General features: G+C 40.3%; 1 protein-coding gene across 2 annotated transcripts in view; it reads left to right on the forward strand.

Moving 5' to 3' along the window:
• Sugct (succinyl-CoA:glutarate-CoA transferase) overlaps nt 1-18,813 on the forward strand; it is a 721,641-nt gene that overhangs the window by 574,279 nt on the left and 128,549 nt on the right. The window lies entirely within an intron of this gene.

Raw genomic sequence — 18,813 nt, forward strand, 5'->3', positions numbered from 1 at the left:
CTCTGCACATATCACAGCAGGGAAAAAGCAAAGGGGGCCTAATCCTATCTTCCTGAAGCCTCTGACAGCAGCAGGAATGACAGAGCATGGTTCCCTCCCCCTGCAGTCCCTGGCTTTTAACAATGTTCAGCTTTCAGGTGGCTTCGTAAGATCTCTGCTCTACCACTGTGGTCACTGTGTTTCTCTGTTTTACAAAACTATCTCAATACTGTTCAACAGAAGAACACTGAAAGACAAAGCCAGCCATTAAATGGCTACCACCCTCAAAGGTTCAAAAGAACACCAATTGCTCAAGAGTCCATAGGCCAACAGGAAGGCAAAGGCTAAGGTTCAAGGGTCAGTCTTACTAAGGCTGAGACTTTTGCAAGAATCCAAAAAAATCTTCAAACTCATTTTTCCCGCTTCATCAGATAGAAGTAAAAAGCAGCTGATGCCTGCAGTGGGAAGAAAAGTGTCTCTGCAATAAATGACTTCTGCAGCAGCTGGAAACGGCCGTTTTTGTTTTTGTTTTTGTTTTTCTGCATCTAATGTAAGTATGATGCAAGTAATAGACACTCCCAAATGTGTCTTCAACCCTTCATGGTTACCATTTCTTATTGGACTCGAGGCTCACAACATGTGCCCTATGGCATATCTGGCCACCTCTCCTCAATAAGCCAAGTAAAAGAGCCAAATTTAAAGTGGGAAGTAGAAAAAGGAGATTTATTCAAAATGGCCACATTATGAAAAGGGCAAAGGGAGCCAGTGAACCCCTCAAGTCCAGCCAACAAGGGAGATCAACACTTAGTGGGTCAAGGGTGTACATACACACTTGAGCAGTCATGGTCAAGCTGTGGTCCTGCCCACCGTTGACCCATCATTGTCTAGGCTTCCATCTTATCCTGGAAGGTGCTCTGTCAAGTTGTTAGAACTGTGTGAAATCTCTTTCCAGCAGACAAGTTCCCTTTATAGGTGGTGCTTTTTCTTTCCCATAGCATGAGATTCTGGAGAAATTTTCATTTCTTTCAGGTACGTGTTTTAACAGTCTGATAGTCAGATTGAAAGTCGTGTCTTTTTAGAATAACTTCATCTTTGCCATGCTGGTCACAGTTGCACAATACATTAACATAGAATTTCTATGTCAATACTTAAATGTTTCTTCCTCTAAACAAATTATCATATTAATTTTTTGCTTTTCCTATCCATTTATTTTCAAAATTTCTTTTTCAGGTATTATCTCCATGTCCATTCCACTTCATTTTTTAAGTTTAAGCCTTTTTCTTCAGTCTCATAGAATCATTTAGAAGTCATATACATTATAAACAACATCTGTACTCTCAAGTAACATTTGCCATCTGAGACAAATGTCCCAAAATCACAATGTCAATTTTGACTTGCTTCTGAGGTCAGCCAGTATGAGGTGCAAATCCTGAAAGCATTTGGTAAAATTTTCTATGAACTTTATTTCTATAAGGCTATTGAAAATTCTAGTTAACTAAGATGACAATGGGTCTATGAAGGAGTACTTTGTAGAAACTGGAGGTCACAAGCACTTCTTAAGCACAGCCAGCAAATACTCCTGGGCATCAGGCCTTCGGCTAGTAAGAGCTCCAGTATGAGAAGCAAAAGGGAACTGGGCTGTAATCCTGGCCTCATTATGTCTTTGTGACTTCTGAAATGGACTTTACTCTGAGTTGAGCAGTTGAGGCAGCTCTGGAAGTGGGGAGTGACTTCAGGAGTAACTAGCTCAGTGCACCTCCACAGCAGTGTGTCATGTCCCTTCTCAGCAGGTGGAAACTGATGCCATTTTATTTTTGCATCTATTTGCACTAAAGGGAACAAGATACATAGTTCTCTCGCCTAGGTGTGTAGCTGTTTTCCTTCTGGAAAGCTGTCTCCTCAAAGTCTCCATTCAATGAAGGAGAATGAGGGGTTTTTTTTTTTTTTGTTTTGTTTTGTTTTGTTTTTTCGATAAAAACATATAGGGTCTGATGCCAATTCCTACAATGGACTTTTCTGATTCTGACTTTCTTTTAGATCACAAAAGCACAAAAATTTCCAATTTGGTTGTTAAAACTATCTTTTGGTGAAGTTAATAAAATGTGGCTTTACATGACAGACTAGAGCTGCTTGTACCTTGAATTTCAATCCACAGAGAAGATGAGGCCTTAGCAGTACAGCACCATGATTGTTTGCATCTTCAGGACATGGGATCTCATTTGCTTCTGCCCTTGGTGTCTACCACCTAATGGACATTTGGAAACTGTTAGCTAAATGAACAAATAGATCAATATTTATGTATTTCCTGTCTGCTTCCCCAAAAGTTTCAAAGCAGTTTATAATAAACACATGTGAAACAGAGTATTTAAATTAAGAAAAGACAAAATGAGACCAGAGACTATATGAAGAAAATGAAAATATATTTACGACCAAAGGCCAGGGCCTATGCTGCTACCCACTTGAGCACTACATGTAACTGTGTGACGAAACTTGAGCACAGGGTTGCCTATATTGTTCCCTTAGTCCTTAAAGTAAAGCACCTAAGTGATTTCTTCACATGGGGGTGCAAGATGGTAGCTTAGAATCATAGTCCAAATGCAGGGTGTGATTATTGACCTCTTATCCAAAGTCTGGTGCAATTAAAATAGGTTATATGTAGTATAATTTTGTATATAAGTATGAACATAAAATTTTATATGTTTATCTCATGGATGAAAACTAGGTTTTGATTGGAATGAACTCCACACAATTCATTTAAACAAAAGAACAAGTTATAAAATCAATAGGGCATTGAAAAATATATTTGTATTTAAATTTAGAGAATATAAGGAAGGGAATCCTTTTGCTCACATAAATGGACTTCGGCTGTACTTGCCAATAGCTCACTTTCATAGCCAAGTACAATGCCAGGCATGATTGTAATGTTTAGCAGAAATGCTAGGTTTTAGCAGTGCTGTACCTGGTCTGTCCCCCACTTCTAAATGCATCCTGGGCCTGCTTTTCTTTCCTAGTACTTAAGCAGCTGGGGTTCTATTAATGCAGTTTTGCTAAAGAAAGTCTTGCTGCTCATGATGTGTTAGCAATATCAGGATCACCTGGAAGCTCCCTAGAAATGGATTAAGAAATGCGAACTCCTGGAATTTTCGTGTGTGTTAGAAGACTTTTAATTTTGAATGAATGAATAGAAAATGTGGGGCCCTTCTTTAGTGTCCACTTTAAAAGATACATTACCTGAAACTCTCCCCCTTCGAATCCTGATACCCAAATGTTACACAGAACTTTCCTTTCCTGCGGGACAAGCTGAGAAGTGCCATTTATTTTTAACCTGAGTTGTTACTCGCACTTTTCCCTGTTAAACAAAGTTCTACCTCTCAGGTTTGTGTTCCACATACTGGAGCTAAGAGCACAAATGAGGACAAGTGGTTCTGAGCTCTACTGTCCTTTCCTAACAGCTTCTCCAAGAACTCTTCTCTCTCTGTGTCATAACAATCCATAAGACCTTTCAGTTAGTAGCTCATATACCCACCTCATAGTGGTATTCTCTTAAAACCTTGGAATTAACTGTTTGACTGTCCTTAAAATGTTGCTCCTCAGCAGTCTGTCAATCTGTATTTCCCAGAATTTTCATGACACTGATGATTGTACCAGAATCTTTTCATGGAGACATCAGATTTTCTCCTATTCTTCCTGCCTCAAACCCTCTTACAGCTTTGATTGGTGAAGATACATTAAAACAGAACAAGGTACACTTACTAAGGGCAAAATAATATCGAGCTTCATGGAGACAGACAGCAGTTTCTGTTGAAATAATAGAGAATTTTACAATCAGGAAGGTAGCTCTAAGAAGATAGAATAGAAGTGGGGAGATTTGGCACCAATCATTTAAAATGGTTGGGTGTTACATAGCTTTTCTGTGCCTTGGTTTCTCTTTTGGTAAATTACTACCAATAGAAAATGAAAAGAAATGATCTGTGTAGGATGCATAATGGATCATAAAAGCTTATTAAATACTGGAAGACATTAACTAGTCTGTAATGATTTGCATAATTTGAGCACTTAACACTTCCTTAGATGTCTATAAAGACAACAGTTTACATTCCAGTATAACTCACTATGACATTTGGAGCAGGTTAAAACCACAGTGGATTTGACAGGTTCATTTTCAAGGATAGTATCAACCCTTGTCTCAACAACTTTTGGGAGGACAGCTTAACTGACTTCTCAGGCATTGTTTGGAGTAGAAGCTTCACTGCCGAGGGAGGGGAAGTACCTGAAGGACAGTCTCTATGAAAGCAAAGAGTGATATATAAACATCATGTACTAATTGCTTGGCAGGTGAAAGACAAATGTTTGTAAGTGGGGCCAGCAAGAGGGCAGTGTGAGTGACTGAGAAGCCTGCCCTGTGGATGCATAATGTTTGAAGGAGCAGGTGAAGGCCCTATGGTGTCAAGTGGTGAATATTCTATTAGTATAAATAGAATTCTGCAATTTTTTAGTGTTTTCTTTGTTCAGTAGTAGTAGTCTCTATAGAAGGATGTCTTGGCTTCACGGATTTCTTTTTGCCTCACATGATGTATTTTTCCAAGCTATATACAAAGGTGTTGTGTGATTCTCCGCATAGGGATCCCATGGAAGATGGAATGGAAAGATTTTAAGAATCCAAGGTGGTGATAACATCAAGGTGACAATATTTTCCAGACACAATGGGGCAGATACGCATATGAACTCACAATGATGTGACAGCATGCAAAAGACCAGCACAAGCTCTAGGCCAATAAAATGCCGGGGTTAGAAGATGGGTTTGAAATCCTACAGACAACCGAGGCACTAATAATATTTGATATATGCTGGGAGAGGAGAATTACTTTTCTTTAATGATGTGACCCATGGAAGGTTGACTATACACTGCTGGGAATAGCTGGGTAACACAAACTAAACTCATTGGAGAAAGAAAAAGAAAAGAAAGTAATCACAAACTTGGGAAGAAAGTGATGAGAAGGTGGTAATGGAAAGATATGGGGGATGGGATGAATATGTGAAAAAATTTAAAAAGCAATAAAATGATTGGAAAAGGCCTATTATTATTTTGCTTTGGAAATTCTTCCTTAGTGTATCCAAATGATATTAAGTCATTTTTTTTGCATTTCTAAGAAATGGTTGTCAGTTTCCTAGTCTCATTTTGTACAAAGCTGTAGAATTTTGGAAAATGTCTGCCAAGCATGCTGTTTGTCTTTAGTAATGGAATCTATCCTGTAAGACCATTTCATTTGTAAGCTTCTTTGACTTATGTGAGTCCCAAAGCCATCATAGTTTTCTTCTATCACATGGAAGTGAAGACCCTCACACTCAAAGCCTTGCTTTCTCCATCATGGCTAATATCTCTGCTGACACACAATCATACTCTTCTATGTAGATGCATTTCTTCCAAACTGGTAGCTAGTTAATTTTAATGTTAACTTTCCCCACAAAACTGGTCTTTGATTTTTTTTTTTTTGTAATTCTGAATGCATATGTTGTAAAATTGAAGTAAATCATTATTATAAATGGAAAGAGAATTTTACCTATTCTAGGGATGTTGCATGTCAAAATGTATACGTGGCTAGGCAGTGGTGGCACACGCCTTTAATCCCAGCACTCGGGAGGCAGAGGCAGGCGGATCTCTGTGAGTTCAAGGCCAGCCTGGGCTACCAAGTGAGTTCCAGGAAAGGCGCAAAGCTACACAGAGAAACCCTGTCTCAAAAAAACAAAACAAAACAAAACAAAGCAAAACAAAAAAATGTATAAGTGAAAACATATAGGTATAGTATCTTTTCTTTTCCTCCTTAATATTAGGATTGTGTTGCTTATATAAATTTGTGTCCTTTTTTTCAGTAGCTTTTTTTCTATTGTTAAATAACTCTGTAAATATAATTTAAAAATCTCAATTGTCCATCTGAACTTTTCTTTCTACACTATATCCAACCTCCAGGCTCACCCTCATGCTTGTATCCTATGCTTGATGAAGCCTAGAGAGTCCTTCTTGCCTGAACCTACTCCTTATGCACCCCACCCAATCCTCAGAACTAGTCCAGGTCCCACAACCAGAACACCATCCCAGACTGGGACATTCAACCTGCACAGTGCCAAACTTCCAAGTTGTCATAGCCTGCTATGTCCACATCAAACACACAACAAGCAAAAGAAATCTACATGCCCAGGTCTAATCACAAAAATACAAATGATATGAAAGGCCAAAATAGTTGTCCCTCATCCCAATCTGTTAGTTCTATAGAAATGTTCTCCAATGAGAATTGCCTGGATGTAAGACATGGACATAATAATAAATGTCATCAGAGAAATTCAAGGAGTTTTAATTTGATACAGGAACCTCAGTGAACTTGAAGAGAATGAATTTTAAATAACTAAATGCCTGACTGATGCCAAAGAAAACACAACCATCAGGCTGAAAGAAATGATGAAGACAACGTAGGATTTCAAAATCGATTTAAAAGAGAAATACTGAAAAGAACTCAAGTTGAAATGAAGATGGACTTGAAAAATTCAATAACCCAATTAAAAAATTCAGGGGAAAAGCTTACAAGTAGAATGGATCAAGTAGAAGACAGAATTTCAGACTGCAAAACAGAGTAGAGAAATTAGACCACACAAGTAAAGGATATGAAATTCACACACACACACACACACACACACACACACACACACACACCACACCACATCACACATACACAGCAAACAAACATACAGCAACTGTGCACCACCACGGAAAGACCAAACATTTGATTTACTGATATAGATTAGCAAGAAGAATTCCAGGTTAATAGCATAGATCAGATCTTTAAGATTGTATAATAAAACTTCTCCAAACTAAGGAAAGGCATATGCATACAGATACAAGAAGCACACAGAATACCAAATAAATAAGACCATTAAAACAAACTCCTCACAGAAATCATAGTTAAAACACTAAATATACCAAACAAAGAGTACTTAAAGCTTGAAAAGAAACATCATAAGTCACATATCAACGAAAATCTATCAGAATAGCAGCTTATATCTCAATGGAAACTCTGAAAGCCAGAAGAGCTAGAAATGTACTTCAGTTCAGATTCTAAAAGACCATGGTGCTAACCTAAACTACTGCACCCAGCAAAAATGCCATAGTGGAAGGAGAAAGAAAACTTCCCATGATAAAAATAGGCTAAAAGAATTCGTGTCCCTCAAATCAGCCATACACAGACTACATACATACTACAGAAGCAATATTTCAAACTGAAGAAAGAAATAAATATGGCCAAGATACTTTAAAAGAAAACAAATGAAGCTATAATTTCTGAAACACGAAGAATGGCTAGAAACACAGACAGCAAAAACAATATAAATTAATAAACTAAAATAAAACAATAGGACTACAATCAATACATACCTTTCAATAATATCTAAATATTAATGGCCTCAACTTTTCAATCAAAAGACATAGGGTAGCTAAATGGATTAAGAAAAAAATTTAAAAACTCAACTTAGATTTAAAGATACATAGAACCTTAAATTGAAAGGATGGAAGAAAGTATTCTAAGCAAATGGGATCATGAAGCAAGCAAGCAATAGTATATTAATATGTAACAAAACAGACTTCTAACTAAAACTAATCAGAAGTGATGAAGAACATATCATTCTAACATAGAGAACAATTAGCCAAGCACACATTAAAATACCAAACATATATGTACCAAACTCTGTATACTTTGTTTCACAAAAATCACAGTACTGGAAATAAGACACATTAACACTAACACTGTAGGTAAGTACAGAGATCCATGATAAATAGGCCATCTGAACAAAAAAAATTTGAGAAACCTCAGAATAAATAATACAGTACATCAAATGGACTTTAAGAATACCTATACAATATTCTACCCAAACACTATATGTAGAGAGCCGTGCATGGCCGTGCCTCAAAGATGGCGCAGCGTCTGGCTTCTGCCTTCCCGATGGCAGGTGCTCCTTATTTGGCTAAGGCTAGGATCTGGCTTGCTTCTGCACACCTGGACCTAATCTGGCTTGCTTGCACGTGTCTGACCCTAGCGGCATTGTCCACGTGGCACCACGGGTTTGATTTGCCCAGTGGCTATAAAAGGGCGTGGGCTGGCTTTCTTGAGGGTGATTGTGAGAGTGACTGTGAGAGTGAGAGTGAGAGTGAGAGTGAGAGTGAGAGTGAGAGTGAGAGTGAGAGTGAGAGTGAGAGTGAGAGTGAGAGAGAGAGAGAGAGAGAGAGAGAGAGAGAGAGAGAGAGAGAAGAAGAAGAAGAAGAAGAAAAGACTATCCCCGGGGTCAGAAGATTGTTCAAGGTTCCTGAATAAACTGCTTAGAGAAGAGTCTGGCGTCGTGTCATCCTTGCTGGTCGAGGCGGACACGACAGGTGGTGGCCCGTACAGGGAACCCCTCAAGGCTCAGAATTCTTCACAGTCAGGGCAGTGCACTGGTAAGTCCCCAGGTAAACGTAGAGCCGCGACCAAAGCGGACAGGAAAAGGAAGGTGGGGATCCGCGATAAAAGCGGGAAACGTAGAGCCGCGACAAAAAGTGGACAGGGAAAATTAAGTAGAGCTGCGACAAAAGCAGACAGGAGAATTAAGTAGAGCTGCGACAAAAGCAGACAGGAGAATTAAGTGGAGCCGCGGTTAAAGCGGACAGGAAGTTTAAGTGGAACGGCGACAAAAGCGGGCAGGGAAATTAAAGTGAAAGCAGGTAAAGGAAAAGGTGCTGCTAGTATCATGGGCGCAACCTCTTCGCACCCAATTTTTCTGGCTCTTAGCGAGCTGCTCCTTTCAAAGAAATTGGAGATTAAGAAGGGTACTTTGGAAAGATTTCTGGAGGAATGTGATGTCGTGGCACCCTGGTTTGCAGTCTCCGGAAGCCTCACGGTAGCTTCCTGGGAAAAGTTGGGCCGTGATCTAGACTTTGCTGCAGAACAAGGGACGCTTAAACATGGAGTTAGACCAGTTTGGAAATTAGTGAGAGGGTGTCTCAAAGACCAGCGCTGCAGCAATGCGGTAGAGAATGGACAGGCAGCCTTAGAAATGTTGCAGGAGGAAAGATCAGAAAGAGCCATGTCTGCTAGAGCAGCGTCTACCAGAAGTAAAACAAAAAAGGGGAAAGAAAAAACAAGGTTATATCCTGACCTTTCGGACCTAGAGCATTCCGAGTCCCCTATCTCTTCCCCTGATTCTGATGATGTAGAGTCATTATGTGAAACCTTGCAGAGCGTGAGAATAAGAAAGAAAAGGGGTAGAAATAAGGGAGAAAGAGAAAGAATTAAAGGATGTGAGTCTGAGTGTGGAGCCGTTCCCTCAGCTCCTCCACTGTATCTGGAATCTGCCTCCATGTCTAGAGTTGTCTCTATGGGGAATTCTTTTAACCTGGAGGTTTGGAGACAGGTTAGAACTGAAATGCAGTTAGCTTGCCCAGTGTTTCTCAGTGCCCAGACTCAGCAGAGATACCATGAACCTTTGGATTTTAAGGTCATCAAGTCTCTAGCGGAATCTGTCCGGACTTATGGCATCACAGCCTCATACACTGTTGCTCAAGTGGAGGCTCTGCACAGATTTTGCATGACTCCATCCGATTGGATGAATCTTACTCGAGCATGTCTCAGCGCAGGACAGTATTTAGACTGGAAGGCGTTTTTGATAGAATTTGCCAGTGAGCAAGCTGCGATTAACAGGGCTGCAGGTGGAGGTCAAGCAGCTTGGGATGTAGACATGCTGCTGGGACAAGGCCGATTTGCCAATCAACAAAATGGATATCCACAGCAGGTTTATGACCAGATAAATCAATTAGCAACAAGGGCATGGAAATCACTACCTAATAAAGGGGAAGTGAGCGGTAACCTTACTAAGATCCTTCAGGGACCTATGGAAACTTTTTCAGATTTTGTGGCCCGCATGGTCGAGGCTGCAGGCAGAATCTTTGGGGATCCAGATACCGCGATGCCGTTTATAAAGCAGCTAGCTTATGAGCAGTGTACCAAAGAATGCAAGGCTGCGATCACCCCTTATAAGAACAAAGGTCTAGAAGTATGGATGAAAGTATGCAGAGAATTGGGAGGACCTCTAACTAGCGCAGGCCTTATGGCTGCAGTTATGCAGCTTAGTAACAAAAGAAACTAAGAATGGTGGATGCCAGAACCAATATAACAAGGCATCCGCAGCTGAGATCTGTGGAAAATCAATGTAACACAGAAAAACCTGAGCTAACAGCAATTGAAGCCAGGCACGGTGGGTTTATTGATAGGAAGATCCTCCACCACCATAAGAGATCATAATCCACACAGCCCTATGAAGGGCATGGTGAAGTGGAAAGATATCCTCACGGGCAGCTGGCATGGCCCCGATCCCATGCTGACATGGGCGGGAGGTTCTGTTTGTGTTTTTCCGCAGGACCGGCTAGACCCTATCTGGGTACCTGAACGATTGGTGCGACGGGCCCCTCAGACGGAGAGACGTGATGACACCCCAGAAGCTGATGTGCCTGATCTTGATAGCCCTGATTCTGACAAGCGTGCCAGCGGGAGCAGCTGACTACTCTGGGCTCTTATAAAAGCCTGGCTATACCCTTTGCCCATAACATCAATTCTAAAGAAGTGGGCGGGATTAGGTGCCCTGGCAGGCCTACTGGTACTTGTCTCCCTGATGTGCCTGTGGTGCATTGTTCGTTTAAGGGTTTCTCAGCAACCCAATGCAGCCATGATTATCCAAGCCTTTACAGCCATAGAAGCTGCACAGTCTCCCCAGGCCTGGCTGGCCGCATTAAAAACTTGATCGTGCAGGATGCGAGGCTAGTGCACTGCACTTGGGTCTAGCTGTATTGCAAAACCCAAGAAGAGCAAGTCTAATTGCATGTGGGTTGATGCCCTAATTCCCACCTCTGCAAAAAAGGGTGTCGGACGGGTCAAGTGTTCTCTGGGTGGATGACACCTGGACTAACACCAGTACAATGTCCAAGTTGTTTTTTGGCAGAGATTAGACCTCTGCTCTTGCCTGCTGCTTAAAACAATAAAGGGGGAGCTGTAGAGAGCCATGCACGGCCGTGCCTCAAAGATGGCGCAGCGTCTGGCTTCTGCCTTCCCGATGGCAGGTGCTCCTTATTTGGCTAAGGCTAGGATCTGGCTTGCTTCTGCACACCTGGACCTAATCTGGCTTGCTTGCACGTGTCTGACCCTAGCGGCATTGTCCACGTGGCACCACGGGTTTGATTTGCCCAGTGGCTATAAAAGGGCGTGGGCTGGCTTTCTTGAGGGTGATTGTGAGGGTGACTGTGAGGGTGACTGTGAGAGTGAGAGAGTGAGAGTGAGAGAGTGAGAGTGAGAGTGAGAGAGAGAGAGAGAGAAGAAGAAGAAAAGACTATCCCCGGGGTCAGAAGATTGTTCAAGGTTCCTGAATAAACTGCTTAGAGAAGAGTCTGGAGTCGCGTCATCCTTGCTGGTCGAGGCGGACGAGACAACTATACATTTCACTCATCAAAAGACAGAAGCCTCTCTAAAGTAGACCACATCCTAGGATAGAAAATAAAACTTAACAAATTTTAAATTTTTTTTAAAACTCCACTTATATTATTTCATCATAACACAGTAAAACTTAAAATCAACAGCAAACAAATCTCTAGTACATAAACTTATGGAGATTAAGCAACTCATAACTAAATGATGAATGGGGCAAAAATGAAATCACAAAAGAAATCAAAAGAAAGTCTTGGAACTAAATGAAAATTAAAACAATGAAGAAACCTCTGGGACACATTAAAGCAGTTATATGGGAGAAATTTATAGCTCTAAGTGCCTACATTAAAAATCAGAAAGGGCACAAATAAATGACTTAATGATGCAACTCAAGATTTGGAAAAATAAAACAAACCAGATTCAAACCCAGATGATGGCAAGAAATAACACAATTCAGAGAAGAAATTAACAAATAGAAACAAAAAACAGTACAAGGAACCAATGAAACTAAGAGCTAATTCTTGAGAAGATAAACAAGATTGACAGTTCCTTGGCACATATAACCAAAAATTAACCTAATCAAATTATCAGAATCAGAAATGAACAGAGAAACATACCAGTGGACACCAAAGAACTTCAGAATTTTCTAAGAGAACACTTTACAAATCTGTCCTCTATTATGTTCTCAAATCTGAAGACATGGATGAATTTAGATTCATCCAAACCTATAGTTAAACTTACAAGAGACTCATAGCAAGTGAGGAGACTGAAAGTTTGAAAAAAAAATCTTCAAACTCAATAAAGCCTGATGTGTTTAAGTAGAATTCTACTGGTCTTTCAAAGGAGATTTACAACCAATATTTGTTATTAAAGAAACCAGAAACATAAGGAGCACTTCCAAACTCCTTCTACGAAGCCAATACTCTACCAGTACTCTGATAAACAAACCAGAGAAATACACAACAACAACAACAAACAAAAAGCCTGCACGCCATCATCCATGATAAATATAGATGCAAAAATCTTCAATAAAGTATTTGTAAAATGAATACAGACATATAATAAAAGGAACATTCACTATGATAAAGTTGGCTTTATTGTAGAGACACAGGGATAGTTCATCATACACGGTAATAAATAATATAAATGATCTGAAAGACAAAAATCACATAATTAGATACAGAAAAAGTATTCAACAAAGTCTAATGTGATTTCATGATAAAAGTCCTAGAGAAAGTAGCACTGGAAGGAACATATCTCAACATAATAAAGACTACATCTGGCTAACCCATGGCTTACATATATTAAATGGAGAAAGACTTGGAGCAATCCCATTATAATCAGGAATGGAACTGGGCTGGCCTCTATCCCCATTCCTTTTCAATATAGTGCTTGAAGCACTAGCTGGAGCAATAAAGAGAGAGAAGGAAATTAAATGAATCCATCTAGGAAAAGAAGAAGTAGAATTATCATTATTTACAGATGATATGATGCTATGCATAAGTGATATCGAAAATTCCACCAGAAAACTTCTAGAAGTCAACGATAATTTCAGGTAAGTATCAGGATACATAATCATCTTAGAAAAATCAGTAGCCTTTCTGTACATTACCAACAAACATGCTGAGAAATATATCCATGAACATATGCCCATTCATGGTACCCTCAAAGAATATACAATATATAGAAGTAAACCTAACCAAGGAGGTGAAAGTCCTCTATCATGAAAACCTTAAATGTCTTAAAGAAAGAGATGGAGTAAGACACTGAAAATGGAAAAACTTTCCATGCTGATGGACTGGTAAAATTAATATTGTGAAAAGCATTTTACAGATTCAATGTAATCCCAATCAAAATTCTAATAACACTTTTCATATAAATAGAAAAAAAATCCTAAAGTTCATATGGAACCACAAAAGACCCTGAACAGCCAAATCAATACTGAGAAAGGAGAACAATGCTGGAGGAATTATCATTCCAGATTTAAGGTATATAGGATAGCTAGTAATACTGAGAGTACGCTATTGTCGTTGGCTCCTCCTACAAGTTGAAGGGAGTCCATATTGCTGAAGATACCATGTGCTTCAAATATAGGACTTGGAGGATTTGCCCTGGTTCTGACCTAAAAGCCTCTTTCCTGAGGAGTAGCTTTCATAGTACTGGTAGTTGTTATGAAAACTGCCTATGGAGAGATGCAATGAATAATCCTACCCAGCTGTGGCACCTATGACCCACAACAATGACCAGCTTGGCATGATATCTCTAAAGGTGCAACAGTGACACTCATAATTTGGTGTTAACCAATAACTGTCAGATTGGACTTAAGTCCTCATCAATAGGAGGGAAATCATACCTGGTACTGTAACCTAACTCACTACTTGTGGCTAGTGAGGTCATGGATCCTAAAGGAGAACTCTCATTTCACCAAACCAACATAATTACAGACATTATACTTCATACTTATCCTTATACCTACAGGTAAGTGTAGCTCTCAATCCTCCTCAAATAAGTTTCTCTTCGCAGCAGACAGAGACAATATCAGAAAGCTACAACTGGTCAAAATTCAGAAAACAACTGACTGTGGAGTGCTCAGAACCCAGCTGATACTTCTTACAACTCATCCCTTAGACCTAAGTCTCATGGAAGATTGTAGAAGAGAAATCAAAACAAGTGTAAGAGCCAGAGGACAAGACTGTGTCTTCTATATATGACATATATATGTATATGCTACATGCATGAAATATTAGCAATATGGCTGCCTAAAGAAGACCTGAACAATGACAATACCAGTTGATATACAACATGGATGGGGTCATTTCACAGAGTCCCTCCCATTCATGAAAATTAACTAAGAACTGTGACAGCGGGATAGTTAGTCTTCCCCAGAAATGAGCCGCCTAACTGGTTATCCAATATCAGTGGTCTTCCCTAAATACATGTTCATATAAGCAACACTAGATGGACACATCACTTTGTATTTATTATATATATTCAATACACACACACACATATAATGATAATAATTAAAGAAAAAGGGATCATGAATTTGAGCAGTAGAGGGTGGCATGGGAAGGGGTTGAAGGTGAAAAGGGAAATTCACCCATGGAAAGGGAAATTATGTGTTTATATTTTGATTAAAATACAATAAATTAACAATCTTAATGTTCTATTAACCATCTGATTGATTGATGGATTGATTGCTTATTCTACTACTGGATGTTTAAGCTAGCACCAAAATTAGTTTTCTGAGATGACATTATGTGTAAGACATTTTACTCATTTCTTTAAAGAAGAGTCACATAATTAGAATTACTTAGTCAAAGGGCATATTGTTAAAAGTTCTATGCATATATACTGAATAAACACATATATGTTATATATGTATATATCTATGTATATAGTGTTTGTGCTTGTGCACACTCGTGTGCACGTATGTATGTGTACTATTCTTGAAGGTTATGGATGTATTTAAGAATATGGATGTTTACAAATGTTGTATATGCATTATTTCATCTGCTTTAGGCATATAATAGCTTATGAGTTGATCTTTAAATTGTGTTTTATTTATGTGTATAGGTGTTTTGCCTTCATGTGTGTATTTTCACTACTTGTATATTTGGTGACCATGGATGCCTAAAGAGTGCATCATACCCCTTGGACTGGAGTTACAGATGGTATAAGCTGCTATATGTGGAATGGGAACCAAACCTGTGTCTTCTAGATCAGCAGCTAGAACTCTTTACCACTGAGCCATCATTCCTGTCTTCAGGGTAGCTTTTCTTTTAGTAATTTATCTTTATGTATTTAGTTTGAAGCTTAAGGAAAAGAGGTTCCCTGAAAGTCCCACCTATGGGGAAGAAAGAACTTTGAAACTTATCTGAATACATTTGATTCCTATATTAGCAATGTCTGAGACTGCACAATAGAGCCATTTAACTAGAGTGCTAATCAACAGGTCTATTCTGCAGGAGTTGCACACAAGGGAGATTAATTGGTGCTGAAGGTGTTATATAACAAAATGATGGATAATAACAACAAAATATTTTTTTGTTGTTGTTGTTTTTTTTGTTTTTCGAGACAGGGTTTCTTTGTGTAGCTTTGCGCCTTTCCTGGGACTCACTTGGTAGCCCAGGCTGGCCTCGAACTCACAGAGATCCGCCTGGCTCTGCCTCCCAAGTGCTGGGATTAAAGGCGTGCGCCACCACCGCCCGGCTACAACAAAATAATTTTGGCAAAATTTATTTAATGATTTGTGCCAAAATTTGTGTTTTGGTGTTGATTGTAGAACACTGTCCTCTGGGCAAACAGGTGCCATTTTCATAAAATCAGCTATGGCAGCTTGCAAGAGACCATCACAAGCAGCCCTATTGACTGCTGTCATTCACTCAGAAAAGGAGGAGATGGGAGGATTATTGGACTCAACCTGAGACTCCAGCTGCTCCCTCCTGCACGTTCCAGCCATTTGCATGCAATTCTGCTCTAATTGTGTGTGTCTTCAGGGCCTCTGGAGGTGCAAGAGTTTATAAGTCATACAAGGTTAACTGAAGGGTAGGGGCGACTCCATCTGTGGCGCAATGGGTAAGCTATCATCCATGCAAGACGATGAGTTTGCAGTGCTGCAGCCCTTGGGTCCCTAACAGGCTGTCCTAATGTGTTTTCTGTTGCTATGATAAACACCATGACCAAAGGTAACCTTGGGGAACAGAGGTTTTATTTCAGCTTACACTTCTAGATAATAGTTCATCACCAAGGGAATTCAGGGCAGGAACTCAAGACAGAAACCTGGAGTCCAGAACTGAAATGTGGACTGTAGAAGAATACTGCTTACTCTCTTGCTCTCTGTGGCTCTCACTCAGCTAGTGTTTTTTACTTATTTATTTTTTAACATAATTCTTTATTGATTCTTTGGGAATTTCACATCATTTAACCCAATCCCACTCAACTCCCAGTCCCTCCATATCTGCTCCTCACCCCTGTAGCATTCTCCCCCCCAAAAAAAATGCCCCTCAAATTAAAACAAACAAAAACCCTCCTAGCTTCTCCATCATTACTCCCTCTCCAAAACCTCTTCATTTGTCTTAGTTGGCATCGGGAACTGCAGTGTGTCAAGCAGTGTACCCTTTTGTCCAAGAGCCCCACATACAGATGTTCATTGCAATGAGTCATTGACCTGACTTTAGTTAGGCCTATGGCCTATGGCACACCATCATCGCTAGACCCTCACTGAAACTCCTCTCAGATAGCCTACCATTGCCCCAAGTCATGAAGATCTTGCAGCTATCATTCCGTGGGACCAGTCTCTTCATGTGCTCCACCAGGTCATAGACAGGGTAGATGTTAGGATGTGGACCTGGGTGATAGCTGAGCTGGTCAATTTAGGCCCCTGTGGCTATCCCCTCAGACAAAGGGTGGAGCCACCTCTTCTAGGCCCATGCCACAGGGGCTAGTTCTCCCATGTTCATGGTGAGGGGTGGGACCATCTCTCCCAAATGTGTTGGGGTGAGCACTCCTGGACTAGCTCTCCTGCTGCAGTGTCCAGCGAGGGGCAGGACAAGCTATCCCAGGGCCAGTGAAAGGTGGAGCTGTGCGACCCTCAGATTTCAACAGGCATGGTTCCTATGGGCCTCTGGGGTAAAATGGGCCATGGACATTAACGCAGATCCCAGCTGGATCCATGGACCTGCAGCAGCCAGGGTCTGAGTTGATGTCCATGACTTCCATTACCACTGAGGACTATGTGGATGCCTGGGGTCTGGTCAGCTACCTGAGATTATGTTGGTGTCTGAGGGCCATACTGATGTGGGTGGCCTGTGCTGCCATAAGGGCCATGATGACATGTGGAAACAAGCTGCTGCTGTGGGCTATGTCTGGGTCAGCTAGCATTCTTATAAAACCTGGGACCACTGGCCTGGGATGGCATCACCAACATTGGGCTCGGCCCTCTCATATCAGTCAACAGTCAAGACAATTCTCCACAAACATGGCTGCAAGTCAATCTGATCTAGACAATCCTTCAGTTAAGACATCAGAGAGGTTTCAAATATGCCAATATCATCGTGTATACTTAGTGGCAGATCTAAAGGGTTAAATCCTGCTTTAGTAGTGCATGCTGCTCTCCAAAAAGAACAGCATCTTCTGAAGTACCTGCCAGATGTTCCTCATCTTCTAATTTTGTCTCTGAGTGCTCTTCTGTTATGGAGAAAACAGAGCATCTGCAAATCACTCTTCATACTTAAAGTAAAAACTAGGGGAAAACAATCAGTATTTAGTAGTCATCAAAAACTAACTGGATCTTACAAATGAACCAAAGGACCAAAATTAACACACACCTGCATTTCTATGATGCAAGTCTCCATGAAGCACCCATCTGTTCCTAGGTTCAATAATTTGCATAAATAATCACTGAAGAATTAATATGAAAACAGTATTTGGTTTCAGATTTCTACTAGGTGACCAAATGGCAGGACTAGTTCTCAAAGACTTCAAAGCCAGGAGGAATGGGATGATATTCCATGAAGATGTAATAGTTAACACCACTTTATGATTGATTTAACTCCAATTGCTTGTTGCTAGAATCTGTCTCCAGTAAGCAGCAAATCTAAGTCTCAGCTGCATTATAAGATTGGGCATGGTTTTTGTCTCTTAATTTGTTTTGAGGGAGGTATTTTTTTAAATAGGGATACAAAAAACTAAGCTGACTTCCTAGTAATCTATCTGGTGTAAATTAAGTGCTAGGATACAATATATCTTAGGGTTGGTGTAATCAGTTGCAGCAAACCAAGTAGCTAAAAGAAACAGGTACTTAAAGTCCTGGAGGGCCAAAGAAAAATAGTGCCTGGTCAGCTTTACAAGAGTTGGGGTCCTCAGCAGAGAGGAACCTCAGGTGAGAAGATGCCTGGATTAGATTGCCTGTAGGCAAGTCTGTGGGGGCATTTTTTTTTTGATTATTTGTTGTGGAACGGTCAAGTACACCATGAGAAGTGCCACTCTTGGGTATATAGCCCTGGGTTGTATAAGAAAATGGGCTAAGCAAGCCATGAAGAGCAAGTCAGTGAGTAGGATTCCTTCTTGGGCTCTGCTTCAGTTCCTGCTTCCAGGTTCCTGCCTTGAGTTCTGGCTCTCACTTCCCTTCATGATAAGTTGTAAGCTGTAAGCCAAATAAACACTTTTCTCCTCAAGTTTCTTTTGGTCATGGTCTTTCGCAGCATTAAAAAGCAAAGCATTCTTTGCTTTGTGGCAGCATCTCTTTGTTATGTTTTGATGATGATCACATTTCTGTCCCCTCTTCCATATACCTGCCATCTTTTCTTGCCTTTTTGTTAGCAGTGGGACTAAAGGTCTA

Source organism: Peromyscus eremicus, chromosome 5, assembly GCF_949786415.1.
Source record: "Peromyscus eremicus chromosome 5, PerEre_H2_v1, whole genome shotgun sequence".
Classification (NCBI taxonomy): Eukaryota; Metazoa; Chordata; class Mammalia; order Rodentia; family Cricetidae; genus Peromyscus; species Peromyscus eremicus.